This window comes from Otolemur garnettii, unplaced genomic scaffold (genome assembly GCF_000181295.1).
Source record: "Otolemur garnettii isolate 467f Iridium unplaced genomic scaffold, OtoGar3 scaffold00005, whole genome shotgun sequence".
In the NCBI taxonomy this organism is placed as follows: domain Eukaryota; kingdom Metazoa; phylum Chordata; class Mammalia; order Primates; family Galagidae; genus Otolemur; species Otolemur garnettii.
This window is the reverse complement of record NW_003852400.1, coordinates 36,112,191-36,120,390: the sequence shown is the minus strand read 5'-3', so window position 1 is coordinate 36,120,390 and position 8,200 is coordinate 36,112,191.

Genomic DNA, 8,200 nt, shown 5'->3' with positions numbered 1-8,200 from the left:
CAACACCATGCCCTGCGCCACCTTCCTGTCCTTCCCGGAACAGAGAAAAATGTCAAGTAGATGGCAAAAAGAGTCCGAGAGGAGGTTTTTTGCATTTTCTTAATTCATGGGGACTTAAAGTAAAAACTCTTTTTGACATTATAAAGTAAAGTTATGTCTCCTTTATTGAATTTTTGTAGAAAAGCCAACTAGAAAACAAGCAACCCGGCTCGGCGCCTATAGCTCAACCGGCTAAGGCGCCAGCCACGTACACCTAAGGTAGCGGGTTCGAATCCCCAGCCCGGACCCGCCAAACAACAATGATGGCTGCAACCAAAAAATAGCCGGGCGTTGTGGCGGGCGCCTGTGGTCCCAGCTACTTGGGAGGCGGAGGCAGGAGACTCGCTTGAGCCCAGGAGTTGGAGGTTGCTGTGAGCTGTAATGCCATGGCACTCTGCCCAGGGGGACAGCTTGAGGCTCTGTCTCAAAAAAAAAAAAAAAAAAAACAAGCAACCCGATAGGATAGCACGCCCCAGAACATCATTTACCTTGGTCGACTGTAACCACTTTAACACACAGAAACCTCTTCTCTTCACACTAGTTAAGAAATTGCATTAAGCATGACTCAAGTCAGATTTTAAAAACTTATCTGATGCCTCTCATTAAGAATTGAAAACTCTATAAAACTCTTGCTCCAGGAAACTGTGTTCTGACATTTTAATAGTATTGCCTTAGCAAAGAGCGGAGAAAACCATGAACTGAGATTTGCAGAAAGTAAATCAAGAATTCATCCAAAATGGAGTGCCTCTTTCTGAGTGATGGGGTAGTTTTCATGTGAGATGTCAACGTAGCTTCTATACTTGACATAAAAATTCCCATTTTAAAAAATCTAAACTGCTGCTCAATTTTTTTAATCAAGCTGAGTTATCTAAAGTGCTTTTTAGAAGAGACTATCAGGAAAGGAACAGAAAGTAGTCATTATGACTAATCAGCCGTAGGAGTTGGGGTAACCAGTATTGTAGGCAGGACTCCAGAGCTGTGAGACCTTTCGGACGACTCCGATTCCTTCGATTGTTTGAGGTGGCCCTGTCGAGGGGACACAATGAGTTGGCACACCCCGAACAGAGAGATCGCACTGCCAGCTGGTCTCGCACAGGAAGGCTGCTTTTCTTACACACAGGTCTTTGTTGTGCTAAAGAGAAATAAATATATAAAAATCTAAAAGTAAAAGACTTCCATTCTTGTTCTCAAAATTGTCAGTACAACGTGCCTTGAAGATATATCCACACCGTGCTTTGCCTTGCAGACTGGTCAAGAAAAGAGTGAGATCGTGCTTTAATAGTCACCCCTTACACTTTACAGTTTGTAAAGAACTTGCATTTACATTTTCTCAGTTGAACCTCAGGACAGTGGGAGGCAGGGGAGGCAGAAATCATCATCTTTTGAGATGGGGGTGGCCCTGCTGCTGCGTATGTGTGGCTTTACTTTAGGAAGACTGAGCTGATTGTGTTGTGTTTTCAAGTATTTTACGTTGTGCACGGATGTTTATTGGAGCAGTGTTTGTAACGAGGAAAAACTGGAAGCCGCCTGCAGGTGTGTTAGCGGAGGACTGATTACACTGTGGTACAGACCTAGACAGAATTCTATGTGGCCATGAAGAATCTTAGAACAAAATTCATTGATGTCAGGGTGCATTCATTAATGAAGGAAACTGTTCATAATGTATTTCAGCCAGTAAACAATAGTGGATGCTTATGATCTTTTTGTCACAAGAAAAAATGCATGTGGTAACATAGTGTGTGCTGAGAATATTTGTTTTCTTTTTCATGCTCATCTATCACTTCTAATTTTAGTGTCAATAAACAAGAAAAACTATTTGGTATTTTTAGCCATATTAGCTCACAGAGTAATAAAGGATGGACGTGCTGGGAGAGGGGGTGAGAACATGCTGGCTGCCAGTCTCAGGACCCACATTCAACCAGGTGGCCCGTGAAGAGGTGAGTTAAAGCACTGCCTGTGGTGCTGTGGGAAGTGACAGGCAGCAAGTGAGGGGCACCTGCCAGCAACAATGGAGGGGGGCCATGACCACCCCCAGGGCCAAAGGGGCAAGAGGAGGAAGCAGAATCACCTGAGCCCAGGGGACGGGGTTGTACAGGACTTCACGCCTCCACCCTGTGGGAGCTGCAGGAGTGAAGCATCTCAGGGCATCGTTGTCAGGCACCAGGAGGCAGGGAAGAAACAGCTGGCTGTCTCTCCTCCTGCCTCCTTGGTACCCACCCGTGCCTCCCATTGGCCAAACCCTGCAGCAGCCCCCTGGCAGGGGGTCTGGGTAACCAGTCCATGGAGGTCAGTGTGGGGTGCACAGGGCAGCACAGGTCTGCTAGGGGTTATGCAGCTGGCATGGTGAGCAGAACGCAGGGTCAGGCCCCGAGAGGAAGGGCTGCCTCTTACTCAGGAACCCACAACACAAGGAAGGAGACTGTGGGGGCATTATGGGCTGAGTAATTTGATTTTTCTGCCTGTGCTCAGAGCTTCAAAGGCATGAAGATGGGGTGACAGATAACCTGGGCCAAACTTAGCACAGAATTTATTTGTGGAATTGTATGCAGAGGTAAAAACTGTGCACCTTTGGAACCCTGCTGTTTGGTGGGAAGAGGTGACTGCCAGGCAAAGAAAGGAAAACCGTGCCATCTCAGATGTACCTCAAGCTTCTTGCTGTCACATCTCTGTTCCCACTCCCTGTTCCACTTCAGGGTCTGGCTACTGGCCCTAGATGATGTCATCACAAAGTGATAGTGGCTGTGCACATCTAGTGAGCACCTGTGGGGGTGGGAGGAGGAGTGACTTGCTCTAAGCACTCAGCGGGATTAACTCATTTAACTCTCACAACAGTCCTGTGAGGAAAGGAACGTTGTTCACCGCTTTAATGAGTGGCTAAGAGACTCAGTTTTTTCATCTGTGAAATGGGGGCAAGAGGGGTGGTTGTGAGGATTAAATGGATAATGAGTGAAGTGTTCTGAGCTGGGCTTGGCATATAGCAAGTAGTCACTGAATGCTAGTTATTACTGTCCTCAATTCCCATATAAGAAAACTGAGGCTCAGAGATGTTAAGATACTTTCTTTAAGCCACAGAGTTGATAAGTGGCATAGCTGAGATTCTAACCAGAAAATGGGGTTTCAGGACACAGACATGGAACCACTCACTGTCCAGTATAGCACAACAGAGCCCTTGCCCCTGCCTCACCGTTCCCTCCTGCTACTTTTAAGCACCTGGGTAGGATCACCCTCTCTACCTGCCTACAAAGCAAAACGGGTCCCTCACATTTTGGGACACCTTCCCCTCTGTGCTGATGGCAGTCTGCAGAAATCTCATGTGTCCTCACTTTCTCTAGGGTCATTTCCTGCTCTCTCCAAACAGCAGGAAGAGTGTAGATGCCCGGCGGGGTCAGCAGGCGGATGGGGCAGTGTGCTGCTGCGTCTCTGTCTCAAGTTCCTTGAGATCAGACAGAATGGGGACCAGGTTGTAAGACTTTCAGTGCCCATGTCACCAGGCTGGTCCTTAGATCCCAAAACCTGCCTTGTGGAAAATCACAGCAAAAGTGCAGGACAGCTCAGCTCAGGGACAAAGAGGGGGACAGGGTCAACTCAAGCATGTTGCTGTCGTTATTTAATCTACTGACCTATGTGGGGTCAGGACAGTCACCTGGGCAAGATAATGAGGAAAAGTCAGCTTAAAACATCATGGCAACTGACGGAACTCAGATGAGAATTCAAGAATTCTTTAAGCCTGGGCCACAGCACAATCCCCTGTGCTCTTTATATTATTTCCTGGACACTAGCTTACCTGCATCTCAGTCTGGGCTTCCTCTTAGCCAGGGGCTTTCTAACAAGATTTTTCATCAGTCTCATCTTTCATTTTATAGTGAAATATGATCAGTTGCCAACTATAACATGGCAAGCTAGAAGCCATGTCACCAGTGAGTCAAAAGGCCCCAATATAATGTCCATAGCTTGTTGAAAACAAAACAATCAAATGGACATTCAACCAATCTTTCATTCGTTTTTTTTTTCCCTTTGGCCTGGGATTCAATGTACATTGAAATTACATGAATGCAATAAGATGTCCTCAATTTCACAGGAGCCTAGTAACCAATATCAAAAGAGATTGCCTAGGGTTCATAAAAAACTGAAACTCCTCCAAAAACATCACACGCAACTAAAAGTGTATCATCTGAGTTTGCAGTGTCAGCTGGTGCCCCATTGTCTCACATTGCTTTCAGGGAAGGGGTCATTCAATCAATTACAGTAGTTCTCCATGGGAACCGAGCTGGCCCACCGTTGGGCAGTGCCCTGGCTGGCACCTGGCATCTAGCCTGGTGAGAGCAGGAGGTAATGCAGAGATAGTTCAGTTTCCTCATCTGTCAAATGGAGAGGTTGGGCCAGTCTTAGATAATTTCTAAAGTTCCTTCCAACTTAAAAGAAATGCCTGGTTTACTTACCAATTCTAGACCTACTTGTGTTCTGAGTCTTTAATCAAGAAAGTGTTCGTAACTTTGAACCACGTTCAATGTGGGAACATGGAGAAACGAGTAGCAGAGATGGAGTGTGGGTAGATGTTGGACTTTGCTGGCCCAGGGGAGGACTTTCTGGTGGTTAGAAAATGTCCCTTCTTGGGTGGAAGTGCTTCCACCCAAGGTGTGTGGCTGGGTGAGCCTACAGTCCCTTATATGAATTGGGAACAGGCGTCTCTGCGTCTGTGCAAATGAAGCTTGTGCCAGGTTGCTCTGCTTGGTGAATGAAGTCCCCACTCCTCTGCCAAGCCCCCTTGCACAGAGCACCACCTGTGCATCCCTCCTGAAGACCAGTAGGACGGTATCATAGCTGTGAGCAGAATCCTACCAAAGCCTCTGCAGTCTCTAGGCAGCAACCTGATTGCTCTGTGTTCTCCAAAGTCCTTTCCCCAGACAAATGCACATTTTGGTGCCCACATGAGTGGAGATTTCTTTAGCTATAAAACACGGACCTCTCACTTTACAGAAAAAGCTTGTTTTGTGAATAAGCATGGGTGTGTTAGTCTGCATATGTTAGTCAGATTTCTCCCAAAAAGCAGAGCCTGAGAAAAGGACAAGGATGCTGGTGGGTTATTTTGGAAAATATAGGCACCAAGACTGAGAAACTGAGGGGGAAGCCAGGCAAGGTGTGTTACTGAGCTGGTCCTTCTTGTGGCCAGGTGGTCTCCATACTGCTTAGACCTTGGAGGAACTATGGCAACTTTATCTCAGGACTGTCCTCCCAAAGAACAGGAGAGGGGAACATTTTCTGGTTCCTGGCTCCAAGAGGTCAAGGGTTGACCTTGGAGTGTTAACACCTCAAGCATCTTTATGAATATGTCAGGATGGTCAAGTTGACAGTGGTGCTTACAGAGGCATTGGGATGAGGAGGGCAAACCCCTGTCCGGATAAGTGTCCAGTCTGGTAAAGATGAATTACTGATTCCTCCAGGATAGACGATGTCTGATGTCATACTTGTCACCAAAGGACTGGCTGGTCTCCTCAGGAACGTGTGCCACATGAAGTATTCCGGGTCAGTCTCTCTGGTGAGTCAGACATTCAGCATATCAGGTGTTAGAACTGGTCTTGGGGAGATAGAACTCATGGCCCTAGAGCCATGCTGAACCTCTATCCCTGCCTCCTGTCCCCTCTGTCATGAATGTCCTGGAGTGACTAAGGAGAGAGGTTGGTTGGCATCCTCAGTACAACCTATCACCTTGTCATTCAGTGCTGTACTTGCAGGGAGGTTTTCTGGTGGGCCTTGATGTGGGATGGAGATCCCTGTGCTGTGTGTCTAGTACCATAGGTCCATCCACATGATTTTCGCCACACTTCCCTTGCAAGTTTGCTTCTTTGAGGCTTCATAGGCACTGCCAGTGGACCAGCTGTGCCCTTAAGTCAGACCACTAGTCCCTCCCTCCAAAGAGAATGAGTAAGAACATTGTTCATGGCTCTGCCCACTGGGAGAATTGACCTTCACTAACCTTCACGGCCACCTCTGAATGGGGCTTTAGTCTGATGGTATCTATTTTTCTCTACTACCCACTTGTCAGGGCAACCTATCTATGGACCAAGTACATGTATTTTTTCCCTCATTGGCTGGTTGTAGGGAACTACAAGGCCTGAGGTGTAAACTGAGAGAGAAAGGCAGATGACACAGAAAGCTGGGAGAGATGGAAGTTGCTTGCCCCCTCTGCATATCTTCTGGTCCCTTTTCATCATGTGATAGATTACTGCTGCCCTATCCAGTGTCGTGACTGACACTGGCTCATCATGGGTGGTTCTAGCTGCACCATCCCTTTAATGTTCCATGGTCAAAAGACTCACCTCTACCAGAGCTTGGGAAGAAACTGGTTTTTGATGGTTGCAGTTTTCTGCTGCAGAATGAAGTCCTCGCTCTAGAACATAGGATCTGTGCTGCAACTCACCTTGCTGGGTTTCATAGGGGCTCTGTACACACAGTATCTTCATTTGCAATAAGTAGCATTATTAAATCTGCTGGTCGCTTAGCATGAGTGACAGGGCCACTTGTGCCTCAGCCTGGATCTGCTGCAGATATTACTCTGATATCCAAAACCAGCAGCTTTCCAAGTCACCCAATAAATAGGTCAGAGCAATATTTCCAAGAGTGGTATATTTTACCTCTGATTTGTAAAGATATTTGGTGGTTTTAAAACGCTTTAAAATTCTTTGATACTCTTTCCACTAAGAGATGGGGTCCGTGTCCTGTTCTCTAGAATCTGGCCAAGCTTTTTACTGGTTCAGCTAATAAAGAGAGATTCACTGCATGACTTCTGAGGGTGGATCAAAATAGGCCACGTAGTGTCTCCCTTGTCTAGCGAGACCTCTGATCTTCCAGCTATCCTGAAGCCACTGTGCTGTGAGTAGTCTAAGCCATGCAGAGGTGTCATGTGTTGACTTTCCAGTTGATGGGCCTCCCTGAGATTGGCTTTCAAGTGACCCAGTGCAGGCATTAGAAATGTAAGTGAAGGTGACTCCAGACAGTCAGCCCAGTCTTATCATGCTCTTCACTCTCAGTCATTTGAGTTTTCCCAACTTGGGTTCTAGCTAGCCTTTTATATGAGCCACAGAAGAAAGAAATGGTTTGAATAATAATTTGCTCGTTTTTCCAAGTACAGTATTTCACTAATATCTTTCTATATACGTAGGAGAGAGATCAGTTCATTCCATACAAATGAATGCCTTAGGGCATTAGGGCTGAATTCTATCATGGAACCTACATTTAGAACAGCTGGCAGAAATCAAAGAGATAAAACATTTCTTCTGTGCTCTGTCTCAATTTCTGGCCCATAGAATCCATGAGTGAAATAAAAACTTACATCACTAAGTTCTGTTTTTTTTTTTTTTAAGGTAGCAGTAGAAAACTAGAATAAGGTACATGATCTGATCATGTCTTTTACCAAAGGTTTGATACCAGAATGTCCCAGATCACTGGATTCCTAAAAATGTCACTTGTGGGATAGGTTGGGGAATATTTATGGGGTTTCATTCTCACCCAGAGATACGCAAGTTGTTACTTCTGTTTGCTGGGCTGAACTTGCATGATGTCATCACTGTAGTGTTCTAGCATATTTCACATGCCTATGGAATATTAAGATAATTAAGTTCCCTGTAGACGATTTTGTGACATTGCACAAGAGGCTTCACATAGCCCTAGGCAAGACTATCAATGTGTATTGATGTCCTTCCCATTTAAAGACCTGCTTTTGATTCTGTGTATTGATGAAGGGTTGAAAAGAACATATTCACCAGATCAATAGCAACATACAGAGTGCCAGAGGCTATGTTGATCTGTTTTACTAAAGATATCACATCTGGCTCAGCAGCTGAGATTGGAATTACCACTTGGTTAAGTTTGTGATAGTCCACTATCATCTGCCATGATCTGTCAGTTTATTTTTTTTCAAGGGCCATACAGGTGAATTATTATATATAGTTATATGCTGTAGGACATCATCCTCAAATACTTTGTGTCTTTGCTGGTGGCACTAATTCTCTTTCAGAATTTAGTGTTGACTTGGGCATATTCTCCATGTGGGGTTATGGTTTAATAGTTCAGAGGCTTCTACTTGGCCCTTTCTGCCCTAATGGCTCTTAGGCCAGGGGCCCAGTGGGAGGATTTTGCCAGATACTTTGTTTATCCATTCAAA